Raw genomic sequence first — 18,447 nt, forward strand, 5'->3', positions numbered from 1 at the left:
TCTTCATACCTTCTCTGCATCTCCTACCCCCTGGGATAGCAAGCAAATCTTTAAAGTATTCATGAAAGCAATGACAGCCAAGATCTCTGATAACAAGTCAGTGGCACACAAGAAGAGGTGGGCAATCAGGAATTTCTGAGAAAGAGCAGAGCCATGGGCTCACTCACATGCACTCTTTCTCTCTCTTTTCCACTAAGAAAGCAGCTTGACAAACAGTTATTTCTATATAAAATATGCCTGCCCTTACCCCCCCCCACACACACACACACATGCACAGAAAACAGAGTGCCACTTTCCGTATATGCATTGTTTTTCAAAAATAAAGAAAGTGAAAGACAGGATCTTATATTTCAACTTTCTGCTCACAGACACATACACAATCCCTGTGTCCCAGAGATGCCATATATGTCTGTTCCTTCTATAATGCCCGTACTCTGGCCCAGCAATCAAGGAGCCTCAATCCTCACCACTAACACCAATGATGGGCGTGCACATTGGGAAGGATAACAAATACACACACACAGTAAAGTACACTTTCCCTTAACAGCACACAGACATCACAGTCAGTCTAGGGCTGGTTTCTCCCTTTCTCTCCAGATCCCCAATAAGACTCCCCACTGGCACAGCTATAAGGTCCAGATCTCAGCCTAGTGGTCAAGCTAAAACCTCCAGCACCCTCTCTGTCCAACTAGTGCTTCATGTCCCTGCCCGGGCCTACTTTAGAAAACCGACACGCCAGTTCGCCGACACACAAACCACCGACACCAGATAACCGACAACACACAAAGCCGACAACGCAAAACACCGAACACCATTACACCGACACACCGAATGTAAACAACACATTACACTACATCGCATAGCCACTAGCCCTAACCCAAACCCTAACCCTAAGGTCCGACACTATCGCACACTCACCCTACCTGCACCCTAACCCTAACTCACTTAACCCACCCCTAACCCCAAGGTCCGACACTATCGCAAACTCACCCTACCTGCACCCTAACCCTAACTCACTTAACCCACCCCTAACCCCAAGGTCCGACACTATCGCACACTCACCCTACCTGCACCCTAACCTAACTCACTTAACCCACTAACCCCAAGGTCCGACACTATCGCACACTCACCCTACCTGCACCCTAACCCTAACTCACTTAACCCACCCAAAAACATAAAGCACGTCACTATCGCACACTCACCCTACCCGCACTCTAAACCTAACTCACTTAACCCGTCCCTAAACTACAGTCCCTCACTATCACACACTTACCTTACCCGAACCCTAACGCCGACACTAACACACACTCACCTTTCCCACACTCTAACCCAAAATCCCACAATATCGCACACTTACCTGACCGCTCCTAACTCCGTCACTGTCGCACACTTACCGAGTCGCACTCACACATTACCCTTGTCGGTCTTTTGGCTGTCGGCAAATCACCCTTTCGGTAAACTTACCTGTCGGTTGTTTGGTCTTCGTCTTCCACGTGTCGGGGAATCATCGGTTCGGTAAACTAAAGGGGACCCCCCTGCCCACATAGCTGACACACACACTTTGAGATATGAGTTATATACAAACATCCCGACACTCCTGGGGAAGGCTGGCACAGGTTCTCCAGCTATGCCCCTTCTGCCCAGACTCTACAGTAGTATCACTTGCCACCAACCACTAATATCAGCTACTAATAAGGCCCTTATCAAAGGGTGTCCAATTATTACTGTGCAATATTATCCAAATGGTAAGTGTGATGAACAGCAAGGCTTATTTGGAGTGGCTTGGACAGTATCACTATACACATGCAATGTACTCTAGAGCTTAAGTTACCTCTACATAAAACAGCCACAGTTGAAAAGTTTAAAAATATTTAATAATAAGAACAGAAGACAATACGTCTTACTACACAGTGCTAGTCAAGAGTTCAGACATCACAGGAAAATGCTTAAAATAATACTGTAGAATAGTTCTGACATAAATATAGAAAACTGCTAGACTAAACTTACTATTTTCGAGCTTTAACTAAGAGAGACACTAAAGTTTAAGATCCTACATACATACAAAGCAAAGCAAGTGCTGGTGAGTGTTCAGTTCTGAAGACAAATGCAAAACGCCCTGATTTTCTCTCTCTGTCCTTAAATTGATAACACAGTACCACTGACTCATTTCAGATTACATCATTATTCTCTGTTTCCCAGACTAACAGAAACTCAAGAGTTTACAGCCCTTCTGATCTTGCAGCTGGTCAGGAAGCCAGAGCAATAAAAGACATTATACATGTAAATTCTAGCCATTAACACTGGTATCATAACAATAGGAAGAAATCCTTCATTCAGACATCTTGGCTCCGAGTTTTGAGATCAAACAATTATATAATGCTTGACTTATCAGCTTTCCTCCAGCAGAGTGCAATGTGGTTACATTTTTGAAGTTCAACATTTACTATAATTTTCTTACATTTAAGAGAACAAGCATGTGGCTTACATTAATATTTACAAATGACAGAATAATCTACAAAATCCTATCTAGCTAGGCTGGCAGCCGTCACATATCTTCGCCCCCTCCCGGAACTCAAGCTAGTTTTTCAAGTGACCCTTGAGAAACATTGCTTGAAGCGGTTAGGTCTATCTGAGTATACCTTACCCCATTCCCTGTCTTGAGAGCCCATCTGCATTGGCATTGCTAAACCCACTGCGGTGCTGCACTGACATATCATATGCTTGCAACCCTAGGCTCCATCTTAGCAACTTGGCAGTTTGATGGCTGGCTCTGTGTAACCATGTTAGGAGATTGTGGTCTGTAACTACAGTTAATTTTCTTCCATACAGAAAAGGCTGAAGTTTCTGCAGTGCCCACACTATGGCTAGACATTCCTTTTCTACAGCTGCATAGCATTCCTCCCTGGGTTGGAGCCTATGACTGAGATAAATCACTGGGTGCTCTTCTCCCTCTGAAGAAATCTGGCTAAGTACAGCCCCCTCCACATGATTCGAAGCATCCACCTGCACAACAAATTATTTACTTAAATCTGGACTGAGTAACACAGGGTGTCCTCCCAAAGCTTCTTTAAGCTTCTGGAATTCTTGGTCACATGCTGGGGGTCCACTCTACCTTATCTGCCCTGTTTCTCCTTGTCAGATCTGTGAGGGGAGCAGCTATGGTACTATAACTGGGGACAAACTTTCTGTAGTACCCTGCTACCCCTAAGAATGCCCTCACCTGCTTTTTGCTAACAGGTGCAAGCCATGCCTGAATGGCTTCCACTTTGGCAGGTTCTGACCTGATCTTACCACTCTCCACTCTATGTCCTAGGTAGGAGACCTCTGCCATACCCACCTGACCTTTGCTGGGATTAATGGTCAACCCTGGACACTGTAGTCTGCAAAGTACCTCCCTGACATGCTGAAGGTGCTCTTGCCAGGAATAGCTGTAGGTGACCATATCATCTAGGTAAGCAAGGGCAAACCCTCCTGCTCTTGCTAGGATGTGATCTACCAGCCTTTGGAAAGTCACTGGAGAATTTTACATCCCAAAGGGCATCTTTGTGAACTCATACAAGCCAAAAGTAGTTACAATGGCTGACTTCTAACACTGGGAGTCAAGGGCACCTGCCAATAACCCTTGATAAGATTAATGGTTGTAAGATACTTAGCCCTACCCAGCTGCTCTAGGGTCTCATCTGTCCAAGGCATGGGGTAAGCATCTGGCTGTGTGTGACTATTTAATTTCCTGTAGTCTACATAAAACCTGGTGCTGCCATCTTTTTTTGTCACCAGCACCACTGGGGAGGCCCAGGGACTGTTGGACTCTTGAATTACCCCAGTTACAACATTTTCTGTATCTCCTCCCTCAGACTCTGTTTGACTCTCTCAGGCACACTATAAGGGGCCTGCCTAATAGGCCTTTGGGGTCCTGTATCCACCTGGTGCTGCCCAGGTGGGTGCACCCTGGTTTCCCAGTGAACATGTCCCCAAACTCCTGTAACACTGGTCGGATTTCTCAAACCTGGGTAGGAGATAGCTGCTGGGACACTGCTACCCCTTCCACTGAGGTGTTAGTCTGAGCCTCACTGAAGAGATCAGTCACCAGATCTCCCTCAGACCCCTCCTACAATCCGCTGCAAATCCTCAGCAAAAGGGCCTCCCTATCATGGTAAGGTTTCATCATGTTAATATGGTACAATTTGTGCCCCTGCCTTCTGCCTAGCAGTTCCACCATGTAGTTAACATAACTTATCTTTCTTACCACCTTATAGGGTCCCTCCCAAGCAGATTTCCCAGGCTGCTTGCAGCTTGTTGTGTCTAATAGGAATGAGAACAATTACTTGCTGCCCTACAGCATACTCTGTAGCTCGAGCATTCCCGTCATACCATACCTTTTTCTGTTGTTAGGCTTCCTTCAGGTTCTCCTGGGCCAAACCCATGAGTTCCCTGAGCCTTTGTCTAAGATTTAAGATGTATGCCACAAGAGACTCCTTGTGAGGTTCACACTCACCTTCCCATTCATCACAGATTAAATCTAGAGGTCCCATCACCCTATACCCCTAGAACAACTCAAAGGGTGAAAAACCTGTGGATTCCTTGGGAACCTCTCTGTAAGCAAACGACAGATGGAGCAAAAATTGGTCCCACTCCCTCTTAAACCGGTCTGCAAATCCCTGTAGCATGGACTTGAGTGTAAAGTTTAACCTCTCAACAAGACCATTACTCTGGGTTGGTAGGGAGTAGAGTTCAGGTGCTTCACCCATAGTACTTCCACAGGCAAGCCAGCAGGTCTGACATGAAATTGGCACCTCTGTCAGTCAGTAGTTCTTTTGGGAAACCTATCCTGCTGAAAAGCTCTAGCAAAGCATTTGCCACCTTTACTGCCTGAATGGAGGACAAAGCCACTGCCTCAGGGTACCTTGTAGCATAATTTTCTACCACTAGGATATACTTTTCCCTGTGGAACTTGGAGTACTCAGAGGCCCAAGAATATCCATAGCTACCCTCTGAAATGGCTTCTCCATCACAGGCAAAGGCATCAAAGGAGCTCTCACCTTGTCTCCTGCCTTGCCTACCTTTTGGCACTGCTGACAGGTCCTGCAGTACCCGGTTACATCTCTGGAAATTCCAGGCCAAAAGAAGTTCTGTATAATACGTCTCTTTGTACATTTTATGCCCATATGACCTGCACAGGGAATATCATGGGCTATGGCTAGAAGTGCCAGGCTCTAGGCACTACCAACTGCTTTATTCTCTCACCTTCTAGCCCTCCTGCAGGGGTCCACTCTCTATACAGTAACCCTTTGTCCCAGTATACAGATTCCCTCTTCCTTTGAGAATCAGATCCCTCACTAGCTACCTCTCCCAGGCCTTTCAATGTAGGGTCTGAGAACTGTCTCAACTCTCTCTTTATAACCAGCCCCAGCTCCCCTTACACAGGAAGTCTGGTATCCTCTCTCTGACAGTGGTGCCTCACTGTCAGCCTGGGTACTATTACTCACCACTACCTTTGCAGTCCTTCTGTCAAAGGGAACACCAATACCCACAAGTAGCTGTGGCTCACCTTAAGTCTCACTGCTACAGGGTAGCTCCCTCCCTGAAGTAACCAGCTCACCAGTCCTGGCTGCAAGTATGTGGCTTGTCTGGGTCTCCCCCAGGCTACCAGACTCACCTGCTTGTCTCCAAGCCTGACTGCAGGAAACTGCATAAGCACATGGTACTGCACTATCAAAATCATTCCCTATCAGGACATCTGCAGGGATATCCTCAAGCATATCTACTTGCTGGCTTCCTTTACCACCCTCCCAGTCAAGGTGAACCCTAGCCAAAGCTATTTGGAATGGGATCCCTCCTAAAGCTCTGACTGAAGTAGATCGCCCAGGCAAGTAGTGCTCCCCTCTAACCATTGCAGGCTTCACAATAGTTATGTCAGAGGCTGTGTCTCTCTTAGCAATGGCCTCTTTGCCATTCACTATGATAGGGTATAACCTCTTGTGGTAGTTTAGTACCCTTGTTGTCTCAAGAAAACCTACTGTTGTCATTTTGTCTTTCCCACTTACTGGCTCTCTCATCTTTTGTTCCCCACCTTGCCTCCATGCACATCTGTATGCCACATGGCCCCACTGGTTGCATTCAAAACACTTGTACCTGGACTAGTACTTCCCCTGCTACTGGCAGATTCTGTTGGGGCAGTCAAAGCTGCCCATCATGGGTCCCTTTAGATCCATGAGCAGTACTTGGGGTCCCTTTCCTGTGCAGGAATGTCCTGCTTGCTAAGTATAGGTGTCCCTTCTTCCCCAACTCATCTGAAGTAGCACATTGTCTGCCAGCTAACCAGATCCTCATGTCCTCAGGCAAAGTGCTATGGGCTTGTTCCCACACCAAAAGGTCTGCCAGACCTTAAAAAGTGGTGACCTGACATCCACTCACCCACGTATGAAAATAAGTGCTCAGTTCAGCAACATATTCACACACACTTTCATCTGCCTTGCGTCTATGCTCACAAAACTTTTTACTATAAGTTTCAGGTGTTAGCTTAAAGAATTTTAACAAGCAATTCTTAGCAGTATAATCAAAACAGTCAACATCAGACATTTTGGACAAAATAGTTAAAGCTTTACCATGGAGTAAGGGAGTCAGGAACCGTACCCAGAGACTTTGGTCAACATCATACTGTTTAAATACCCTCTCAAACATATGAATAAAACTATCAAAATTATCCCCCTCTGTAAACTGCGGAAGAAATCTACTGACCTTTTCTGCTTCTGGGGTCCGGTTACTACCTTCTCCATTACCTCCATGACTCTGGCAAAGAGTCAGCATCTCCTTTTCATGCTGCTTTGCCTCTCCTTCTCAGCTTCCATTTCCAAATGCCTAGCCTCCAACTCAAGTATCTTTAGGTCCAGATGGATTTTTAAGTCCTCTGCACAAAGGTTGAGGTGTCCATTCCCTGAACTAGCTTGAACTGTTTTTTAACTGTTTCCTGCATTATTTTAAAATCTGCACTTAAAGTTACATTTTAGTCAAATTTGATCGAAAGTTTGTTTGTTTGTTTAATTTAACTGTGGTGGCTGCCCACTAAAGTGTGCTAGCATGTGTAACTAATTTATCACTGTTTCTGCATTTTCTGTGTGTTTCTACCAAAAAAACAAAAAAACAAAAAAATAATCCTTGTTTTCCCACCTCTCCTCGACTAGTTTAGACCAGTTTACAGGCATTGCTGTATTCTGGGCTGTGGTGTAGTTCCTGTGTTGTCCATTACCTTACTTGGATAGAGGGAAGTTTCTTTGCTCACCAGTGGGAGTGGGGAGCCTTGAGCAGCCTACCTGTCCCTGTAGGAAGTGACCTCAGCACAAGAAGATGTAGTAATTGGTTGTTTTGGACCATTTCTAGCTCTTTTGTAGTTCACTGTTTAAAATCCGCATTTGCATGGCTTTGCACGGTTGTGCGCATAGCGCAGCGCTGGTTTCTGGCTCCACCAAGTCTGCTCTTCAAATTTTCCCTTAAGGAAGCTCTACTCTTAGTATAACCAGACTACTCACTATATTATAGCCTAGCACTTGTTCTCAATACTTCTCTACTAAGTAAGCACTCTTTTACTAAGTAAAGCACTACATCTACTTACCACCCCTGTGAATATCCATTTCCCTTAAAGGTACAGCACTCCCTTATACTGTTCTAGCATATCGAGTGGTAGATTACTGGCGCCGTCTCCAGTTCATCTGGTCAATCTGGGTATCTTGAGACAATGCTACAATTGTCTCATGTACACAGACAACCCTCTCCTCCTCCCAACAAACACAAATACATGTGAGAGATGCAACTATATAGCCAAACTGGAGGCTGAACTCTCTCAACTCAGGGCTGGCATGACTAGACAGGAGGAGATGACAACCACACACACAACAATCCCAGTCCCACATAGACCTACCACAACTGCAAACAAAACACATAAAAACACAAAGACATACTCGGAGGCTCTAATAAAAAACTTACCAAAACAACAGAGGCTCCCAAAGCAGACATCCAAAAATCCACCACCTCAAAACAAAACACATGCAACACATACTTCAATAAATCAGTGTGTCAACCAATCACAGCCCTTAAGGCCAAACACCTTGCCTGATACACTAGTAATAGGTGACTCTATAGTCAGACACACTGATGTCCCGCTGACCAGGCTGAACAAGGAGAAGGTGACTGTGAGCTGTCTATCGGGAGCTAGGATCTGCCACATAACACATGCACTCAAGTCACTCCAAAGCAAGTACCAATATGACTCCATCATTGTCCATGCTGGTGTGAATGACCTGAGACGTACCTCCCTGGACTACATGAAAAGAGACACAGAGGAGCTCTCCGATTATGTAGCCCAGGCTGGTATGACCCTGACCCTGAGCAGCATCTTGCCCTCACCAAGAATGATACCACAAGACAAAGACAAGATGATCAGCTTTAACAATTGGCTCAAGTACTGGTGTCATTCTAAGGGGATACAATGTCTGTCTGCCTGGGATGACATGTTGGACAAGCCACGCTGCTTCGCAAGGGATGGCTTACACCTGTCACCACTGGGCTTCCGGATATTGGCTAAGGCTCTTGCCACCCCCATAGTGCCTTTTTTAGGCAAGGCTCAAAAGACAAACCCACCTCGTTAGAAAACAAAAATGGAAAAAAACTAAGGGTAATGCTGCTCAATGCCAGAAGTCTAAATCTCAAGATGCAGGCACTTGATGCACTCCTCAGCATGGAGAACATCGACGTCTGTGCAGTAACTGAAACCTGGTTCAAGGCTCCTGAGAGCACCCCAGTGCTACCAGGCTATACCTCGTATCATGCTTTTTGGCCCCAAAACTCGGGCCGAACCACAGAGGGAGGGGGAGTGTCCATATTCATCAAGGACACCCACACCTCCAGGTTAGTAGCAACACATGAAGCATCAGAGACCATACAGGTGCAACTAACCATAGGCAAAACTGCTATACAACTGGTAGCATGTTACAGACCACCCTCCAAATTTCAAGAACCCCACTCAGCCTTCCTGAAGACATTGGAGGATAGGAATGTATCACAAAATACCATCATACTGGGAGACTTCAACTACCCAAAAATAGATTGGGTACATTATTCTAGCCCTAATACCCTAGCCCAAAGGTTCCTGGAATTCATAAATTCAAATGCACTGGAACAACTAGTCACCTCTCCCACTAGGGGAGATAATATACTAGACCTGATCATCACAAACAAGGGGACAACATGCTCCACACTGGAAGTATACCCCTCACTAGTGAGATCTGACCACAAACTAATCACCCTGGATATACATACCCCACCTCCACCCCCAGCACAAAAGACCACAGTGAAAAACTTCTCAAAAGCAGACTTCACTCTTCTTAAGACTGAGATGGTATCCTTTAAGCCCACTGTGCCAGTGGATACCACATCCCACAATGCCGAATCCTTCACAAATGCTTTCTATGGACATCTCCAAGAATGCATGGATCATGCAATCCCAAACAAATCCAAGTCCCTCTCCACCAAAGGTAAGCATCCTGTCTGGTGGACCTCAGCCATAAACAAATTGTATAACCAAAGAAGGAAGCTACTGCACATCAGAGCAAAATCCCATGAAGGGAAGACATCTCTGATCAACATTAGCAAAAAACTACATTCTCTCATAAAACATCCAAGGCCAACTTTGAGAGAAAAATCGCTAAGGACACTAAAGATAACCACAAAGCCTTCTTCAGCTATGTTAGAAACCTGGGCGGAAACCCTCAGATATGCTCAGAGTTGGTTCACAACAACAAAAAATACACTGAACCCACAGATATTGCCAAAATTCTGGCTGACAGGTTCAGTGCAAATTTCTCCCCTCCTTCACCCCCAAAAGAAGAAATACTTATCCCAGCTGAATGTAATCACCCTGTCATCTCAGATGTCCAAGTGAAAACCGCCCTAAACAAAGCAAAAAACACAGCATCAATGGGACCTGGCGGTATCCCGGGTTGCGTGTTACGTGAACTCCAAGAGGAGCTAAACCCACACATAAAAATGCTATTTAACCTTAGCCTTACTTTGGGATATGTACCTGAACACTGGCGTACAGCAACAGTGGTCCCACTCCACAAGGGGGGTGCCTCTACAGACCCTGGAAACTACCGCCCCATAAGCTTAACCAGCCTGGTCTGCAAAGCTATGGAAAGAATCATTATGGAACTCATAAACAGAGACATAGGTGACCTACAGACACTTGACCCCACCCAGTTCGGCTTTGTAAAGGGCAGATCCTGCCTTTTAACCTGGTTGACTTTTTCAAAACAGTCACTAGAGCCATTGATGAGGGCAAAGCAGTCCATACAGCATACCTTGACTTGGCTAAGGCCTTTGACACAATACCCCACTCAGGCATCATAGATAAGCTCAACAGCTTAAAAGTAAACCCTTATGTCAATAGATGAGTTGCAAACTGGCTAAGGACAGAACCCATAAAGTTAAAATTGCTGGAGCAATGTCAGACTCAAAGCCAGTCACAAGTGGTGTCCCACAGGGATCTGTCCTGGGACCCCTCTTGTTCATTTATTTCTCAGATGTTAAAGCAAACATGGGAGGGCTGTGGCTGACAAAGTTTGGAGACGACTGCAAACTAGGTGCCATAGTCAATACACCAGCAGACACACATATCCTACAAAAAAGCCTCACAGAAACGGACAACTGGTGCCGGAGTCACGGCCTTAAACTAAATGCCAAAAAATGTATAGTCATCCCCTTTGGGAAAAACAAAGTACCCACAAATTATCACATAGACAGCAACCCACCGAGTATGGAAAAAGTAATCAAAGACCTAGTGACCCAAGTCGACAGCGACCTCTCATTTGACACCCACGTTGCCAAAGTGGTTAGAAAAACATTCTACCTTGCACACCTCATCATGAAGGGATTCACATCCAGATCCAGTGATGTCATTGTACCCCTATATTCCTCCCTCATCAGACCCATGATTGAGTACAATGCCCCATTTGGTATGTACCTCACCCGGCATTTGCAACAGCTGGAGAGACCACAAAAGTACCTCACCAAGAGGATCAAGGGTCTCCAACATATGTCTTATTCTGCCAGACTAAAGAAACTTCAGCTCTATTCAGTAGCATACCACCTGCTCAGAGGTGATCTCTGCCTGACGTACAAGGCTATGTCCAATCAGGATCTGATGGACATGCTCCACCTCAAAAAATCCGAATCCATCAGGACCACGAGAGCTAAAGACTTAAACCTCGGCACAAGTATGAATAGGACATGCTGGAGGGATAGATTCATAACCCAGAGGCTTCCCATGCTTTGGAACAAGATCCCAGTTTGTATTAGGCAGAGCCCCTCACTGACTCTCTTCAAGAGAAATCTTGATGAGTGGATGGGAGATCGTAAGTTTACCCCAGGGGTCACATCTGTGTCACTGCTAGACAGGGGACAGTAAACTAATTCTATTATATAAGGGGACCTTCATTGTGTCACTACTAGACAGAGGCACAGTATTCTAAATTTATTCTGTACATTTTTGTACCATTTCATGGGGTGACAAAAGCCACATCACTATGGCTAGGCTTACAAATGCCCCAGGGCAGATAGCCTAGTACTATACTATGAAACTATGAAACTATGAGTGTTGTACATCTCCACGGTCAGCCTGATTGCCCTCATGGTTGCTGTTTTCTGTTGCAGCTGTGACCAAAGCTGCAATCATGTCTGCCTTGGTCAGGTTTCCCTGCACCAGTCTTTTAGCCTGGCACATAGCCAACTGTCTCCTTGTCAGCTTTCCATACTCCTCTGCTGACATGCTTGCCTGTTCTCCCTGACTAACTAAGCTCACAAAATAAATAAAACCGTTGTGATCTGAACTCTGAATAGTCACTGAATGGCTGATTTAGAGTACAAAAACACCTTCAGTGATCACTGTACACAAGCTACAGGAATTGACTATCCACACCACTACAAGCCAATTAGTATGTGCCAACCAATTAATGTGTGGTGTGGATATCCCACCACTGCCAAACAATTAATATGTGACACCCATGCTCCCAGCAATGAAGGAGCCTACAATCCTCACTACTAACACCAGTGAGGGGAGTCCACAATGGGAAGGATAACAAATACACACACAGTTAAGTACACTTTCCCTTAAGAGCACACAGAGATCACAGTCAGTCTGGGGCTGGTTTCTCCCTTTATCTCCAGTCACCCAATAAAATTGCCCACTGGCACAGCTATAGGGTCCAGTGGGCAAGCTAAAACCTCCAGCACCCTCTCTGTCAAACCAGTGCTTCATGTCCCTGCCCAAGTAGCTGACACACACACACACACACACACACACACACACACACACACACACACACACACACACACACACACACTATGAGATATGAGTTATATACCAACACCCAGACACTCTTGGGGAAGGCTGGCACGGGTTCTCCAACTATGCTCCTTCTGCCCAGATTATACGGTAGTATCACTTACCACCAACCTCTAATATCAGCTACTAATAAGGCCCTTATCAAAGGGTGTCCAATTATTACTGTGCAATATTATTATCCAAATGGTAAGTGTGATGAACAGCAAGGCTTATTTGGAGTGGCTTGGACAGTATCACTACACACATGCAATGTACTCTAGAGATTAAATTATCTCTACATAAAACAGCCACAGTTGAAAAGTTCAAAAATATTTAATAATAAATAAGAACACAAAACAATACTTCTTATTACACAGTGCTAGTCAAGAGTTCAGACATCACAGGAAAATGCTTAAATTAATACTGTAGAATAGTTCTGACTTAAATATAGAAAACAGCTATACTAAACTTACTATTTTCCATCTTTAACTAAGAGAGACACTAAAGTTTAAGATCCTACTTACATACAGAGCAAAGCAAGTGCTGGTGAGTGTTCAGTTCTGAAGACAAATGCAAAAACGCCCTGATTCTCTCTCTCTGTCCTTAAATTGATAATACAGTACCACTGACTCATTTCAGATTATATCATTATTCTCTGTTTCCCAGACTAACAGAAACTCAAGAGTTTACAGCCCTTCTGATCTTACAGCTGGTCAGGAAGCCAGAGCAATAAAAGACATACATGTAAATTCTAGCCATTAACTCTGGTCTCAAAACAATAGGAAGAAATCCTTCATTCAGACTTCACAGCCCCAGAGTTCTGGGATCAGACAATTATACAATGCTTGACTTATCAGCTTTCCTCCAGCAGGGTGCAATGTGGTTACATTTTTGAAGTTCAACATTTACCTTAATTTTCTTACATTTAAGAAAACAAGCATTTGGCTTACGTTAATATTTACAAATGACAGAATTATCTACAAAATCATATCTACCTAAGCTGGCAGCCTTCACATCTTCAACAGTGTGAGTATAAATTCCCCTCAGTTTTGACACACAGCCTGCTTCATCTCAAAAGGTAGTCACCTTATTTGTACCACTGATACTCTGTATCACTCAACTTGTGAAGGTGAACATGGCCAGTGCCAACCTCTTAGCTCAACAAACAGACACAAAGTCAACAAATAACGGGGGGATGAAAGGGCAAAAATCATAGATTAAATCCTAATAGTACAGAATAACAGTTTTTTGCAGTAACATTAAGGATATGGAGTCTAAACCTTAAGTATTTGTCATCAGTTTAGCGAGTCAATCGTCAACAATTTGCCAAAAATAAACACACATTTTTTGAAGAAAAGATAAAACATAAAGGTAAAATCAATTGTTTTAATTTGCATATGGACATCGCTCACCCACAGCAAGTTAAAACAATAATCATTTCAGAATCTGTTTTTCCACACACACATTACAGCCTCCTCTACATCACAGAAATAAATGGCTATAATATTCTATTCTTAGTTTTTGCTTATTCACTCTTTCCAGCCCAGCCTGCAATCAGTGTAAGAAATGATTTTAAAATGAGCACTTCAGTTTTGCATATAGCTCACAAGCTTCAGTCTTCACAATGTCTCAGACAACAGAGAGCCCAAAATATGGAACATTTCAAATAGCTTCCTCAGGGATTCTTTAAACATCAGAAGGCCATGCCTCACTCAAAGAAGGGTGACCCAGGCCATCGTCCCCAACTCAGATGGGCTCTTTTCTCCCAGTGATTAAAGGTGGGTGGTCCCATTGCTCATTATCTTTATGCAGAACCAGTACAAAAGCAAACCACAAATCTCTGCATTGTTTTATAACTAAAGAGTACTGATTGCAAGAGAGCATGTAATCTGTAACTGCAAACAAGCAGATCACCATCTCTTTCACTCTTCTTTTTTTCTTTTTCTTAACAGGAATGCTTCCTGGCTATTTATATTTTCTTTGCAGTGCATCTCTAGAACCTCTTACTCAGAATTCTTAGCCAACTACAGAGCTTCCTGACATAACTAAACCTAATAGGGAGTACTATAGCTTGCATGTTTGGTCTACATCAACACACAACTTACACAAGTGGCTCGGCTCATTCCTGGCTCATTAATCAGCAGGAACAAGAGCCCAAGCTGATCTTGTACTCAAGCTCAAGCTTGGCTTAAGCCAGTGCTGGCTTGCCCACCCTTACAACTTGGACAATTTATTTTTTACATGTCAAAACACAGTTTGCACAACACCAGCACTGCTGCCAATAAATATAATCTGAAGTTGTTCCATGGAGTTAACTGAAGATTAATGTTTTTAGACAGGTGCAGACTAAACAGTCTGTAATCTACAGTTACTCAGATGACTTAGTACTGAACAACATGTGCTAACTTGAATATAAAATTGACCAGGGACAGTCAGGTTCGTACATCTCAAGGATGGTGCTTCTGATGTACACAACTGATGTGGGAGTTATTACACAGAGGCAACACCCACTGTGAATTCAAAGTACCCAATATCCTGGAAGGCCTAATGCCCATTTCAAGACACTGAATTCTGAAAGAAGTAAGCACCCCTCAAAAAGCTGATGGCCAAGGGCATAAACAAAAAGAATAATGGACTGTTACATATACTATGGGAAGAAGACTTTAATCCAGGTGGCACAGACTCTAAAATGGGGGAACCAATTCTTGTGGTGGTTTTCTCTGAGGCACATACCTCTCAAGTGTACCTCATTAACAGGAATGTATCTCATTTGGGGTTTTAGGAAGTTCATGTTCCTCAAAATTCCACATTGAAAGGGTCTATGACACATCCAATGTTAAAGAATGTTTTAACTGACATCCATGGTAAACAGAAATTAATCATATTAATTCATTAAAATATCTTTCTTGTAAGAAAAAATAAAATGTTTTTAACTAGCATATGACCTTCCTAGTTGAAGTTGTTAGTAAGCTGTTACTATGTATTCCATATTTTGCTCATTTGTTCCACATTATGAGGGCCAGTGCTCCTCATTTTAGAGATGGGAGGTTGAGAGCTGTACTGAGACACTTACTGAAATAATGGCTCAGAGATCAAGGTTGCAAGGCTGTACAAATCTGGAATTCCAGTGAAAATTACTTTAGGAAATGGGCCTTTGTAAAAATATTATGGCTAAAACTGATATCAAAACAATATTGCATTAATACATATCCATGTTACTGTATGTAACTGGCTGTTTTCCACATTTTGAAATTGCTGCTGAGAATTATGTTTGCTAAACATCTTGATTTTAAAGTTATTTAACATTAAAGAACAGCAGCGTTGTAGCACAGATGCTTATTTTTCCAATAACGTGCAATCCTGGTTGTATTATTAATTAAATATGAGAAGAAAGTCTTCTACAATAATTGCTATATATGAGTATCCAAAAAAAAAGTGTTGTACTGTTTTGTGGTTACTGTTTTTTTTTTTCCTTCACTTTGTCAAAACTGTTGAGGAAAAGTGTTTGAAAACAATGCAGTTTAATTTCTGTGCATTTCTTTATACTGTCCAGAAAATTATGTGTGCGTTTTGAGTATAATTAAATAATACTTTCATATTACTATACCAACAACCTACAGCTGGGTGTGGGTAATGCTGGATTTACCCACGGTTGCAGTGGTTTGGTCACTAGGCCAAAACCCGATTGACTAAACAAAGCCAACAGTGGGAAAATCCAGCATTACCTACACCCAGCCCTGGGTTACTGCTATTATATGACATTATTTAAGAAAAGCGTTAGTTACTTTTCTTAAATAATGTCCTTGTATAAGGGCGCCGTGCTGCTCTTCCCCCTTTTTACCCTGATATCCTGGTGCTTTCCTGATGCACTGTGCATGCATACAGGACTTTCATTCCCATGCTTACTCAGTATATTAGCACTGTGTAAAGGAAGCAACAGAGAAAGGAAGATCTCAGTTGCTTTTTTTTTTTATTGTTTTGTTTTTTAATTAAATAAATGAAATCCGGAGATTTCAAATGAACAGGAGAAATGGGAAAGAGAAAATATAAGAATAATAAGGTATATTTGACTAGTTTTATACAACATGTCTGATTATCCTTGTATTTGTCTCTCTCCCATCTCTCTTGATTGTTTGAAGTCTGTGGTTTTTGTAAGTTTTTTTTGTTTTTTTAATGAAACCAAATCATATTCCCTGCATATGTAGATATCCTTTGAGGTGCTGATTGCTCACCTTTCTGGCTTCATTGTGATACTCAGTATTTACTACTCTCTTTGTATGGAAGTGTTTGCCATTTCTAGCATTGGCTATTCACAACTTGTTACTCTTAGTTATGAGTAGCAAACATTTGGAAAACTTCTGAAGAGTTGTGAGTAGAAATCACATATCTGCACTATATTTGTAACTGCTGCTGAGCAGCTGTGGAGAACTCAAAAGTCATTTTCTCCACACGGAATTGGCTGCCACAATGAAGGGTACAGACAGACTCCATGAAGAAATTCAAAAGACAAAAGGCATAGGACAGCTAAAGGACAAAGTAAAAGCAAAGGGAGGTATAAGATTAGGTAAAATGTTAGCTTCATTAAAAGGATCTACAAGATAGCTACTGATCTCCATCTGCTGTCAGAAAATTGTTTTTCCAAATACATTTTTGTTAATATAGAATATCACACATAAAAATATCACAAATTCAATAAAATAAAAAGCCTGTACATGTTTGCAAATATCTATATATTATGTACATAATATGAAATACATATATTGTACACTTGTGCACATTCCAGTAATTAATAACTATTGACTCTATACACCTTTTATATATTTGTCTGATAAAAAAATTCAACTTTGTTCATTATTTAAAGCCGGGAATAATAGCTTTAGATCTGACAGGGCATGAGGGGGGTGAAGAACAGCAGAGTTAACTATATCCAGCCTTTAATTTTTAATCTATTTACTTATATATTCATTTATTACTGGTAACTTAACAGTATTATCTCAGACTCCTTTTCATTTAACTTCAATATATATGGGCAGTTTATAGGAGTTAATCAACCATTGCATTTTAGGGACATAGAAGAAACCGGAATGTTGTGTGCAAACATGTGGAGAAAATACAGCCTCCATGCAGACAGCTTCTGGAAGTCAACATTCAACCAGAGGCTCCTGTGTGGTGAGATAGAGATCTCAAACATTTAACAACCATGCAACTGTAACATTCAGTAACAGGCTCTTGTGTAGTAAGACAGAGATCTCAAACATTTAATTACTGTGCTACTGTAACTCAATTAAAGGAAGCATGGCTTCTCAAAATGGTGATGATACAGGGGAATGAGCTGTCCGAAATACATCTTAAAAAGTAAAAGCAATAGGGGGTGTGAGATGTCTTTGGTTGGAGAGTAAAGGCAACTGTGAGGAGCAGCTGTGAGAAATTAGTTTCATAGTTATGAAAGGTGTATTTAGGCTAAGATGCCAATCAAAACAGATTGTGGGTTTGTTGGATAAACTACAAAATCCATCAAATTGTTCATTGCCGTTTTAACCTGTGTAATATTCCTACTATCTTATTATTGTTAGTAATGTATTCCACGTGTACAGTCTACATGTCCTCCCTGTGCTTCCTTGGGTTTTCTCTGGGTGCTCCGGTTTCCTCCCACATTTCAAAGACATGCAGGGGGTGGATTGGGCACACTCAATTGGCTGTAGGTGTGAGTGTGTGTATGTGAGTGGTATGGAAGAACAACCAAAGCAGGGCTGATACCAACTGATAATTGAAAATAAAAGGACATAATTCTAGATGCCTTTAAGAATTCACAGCTCATTGAAAAATGTGTGTCTTGCAGGGCCTGTCATTATTTTTTTTAATCCTATTATGGATCTCACAATTATTTTATAGGTGCCTCCATGGTGTGGAGTTATAAGAGAGAGCTTAGAGGTGACTAGGGACAAATACTCTGTTCCTATGAGGGATGGTGATTTGCAATCTAAGAACAGGGGAAACTCTCCAGAAGATTTGGGAGAATTCTTTCAAACTCCAAGAGGTACCCATGTTGTACAAGATAGCCATCCCCTTATCAT

Source organism: Protopterus annectens, chromosome 12.part0 (genome assembly GCF_019279795.1).
Source record: "Protopterus annectens isolate FY-2018-M chromosome 12.part0, PAN1.0, whole genome shotgun sequence".
Classification (NCBI taxonomy): domain Eukaryota; kingdom Metazoa; phylum Chordata; order Ceratodontiformes; family Protopteridae; genus Protopterus; species Protopterus annectens.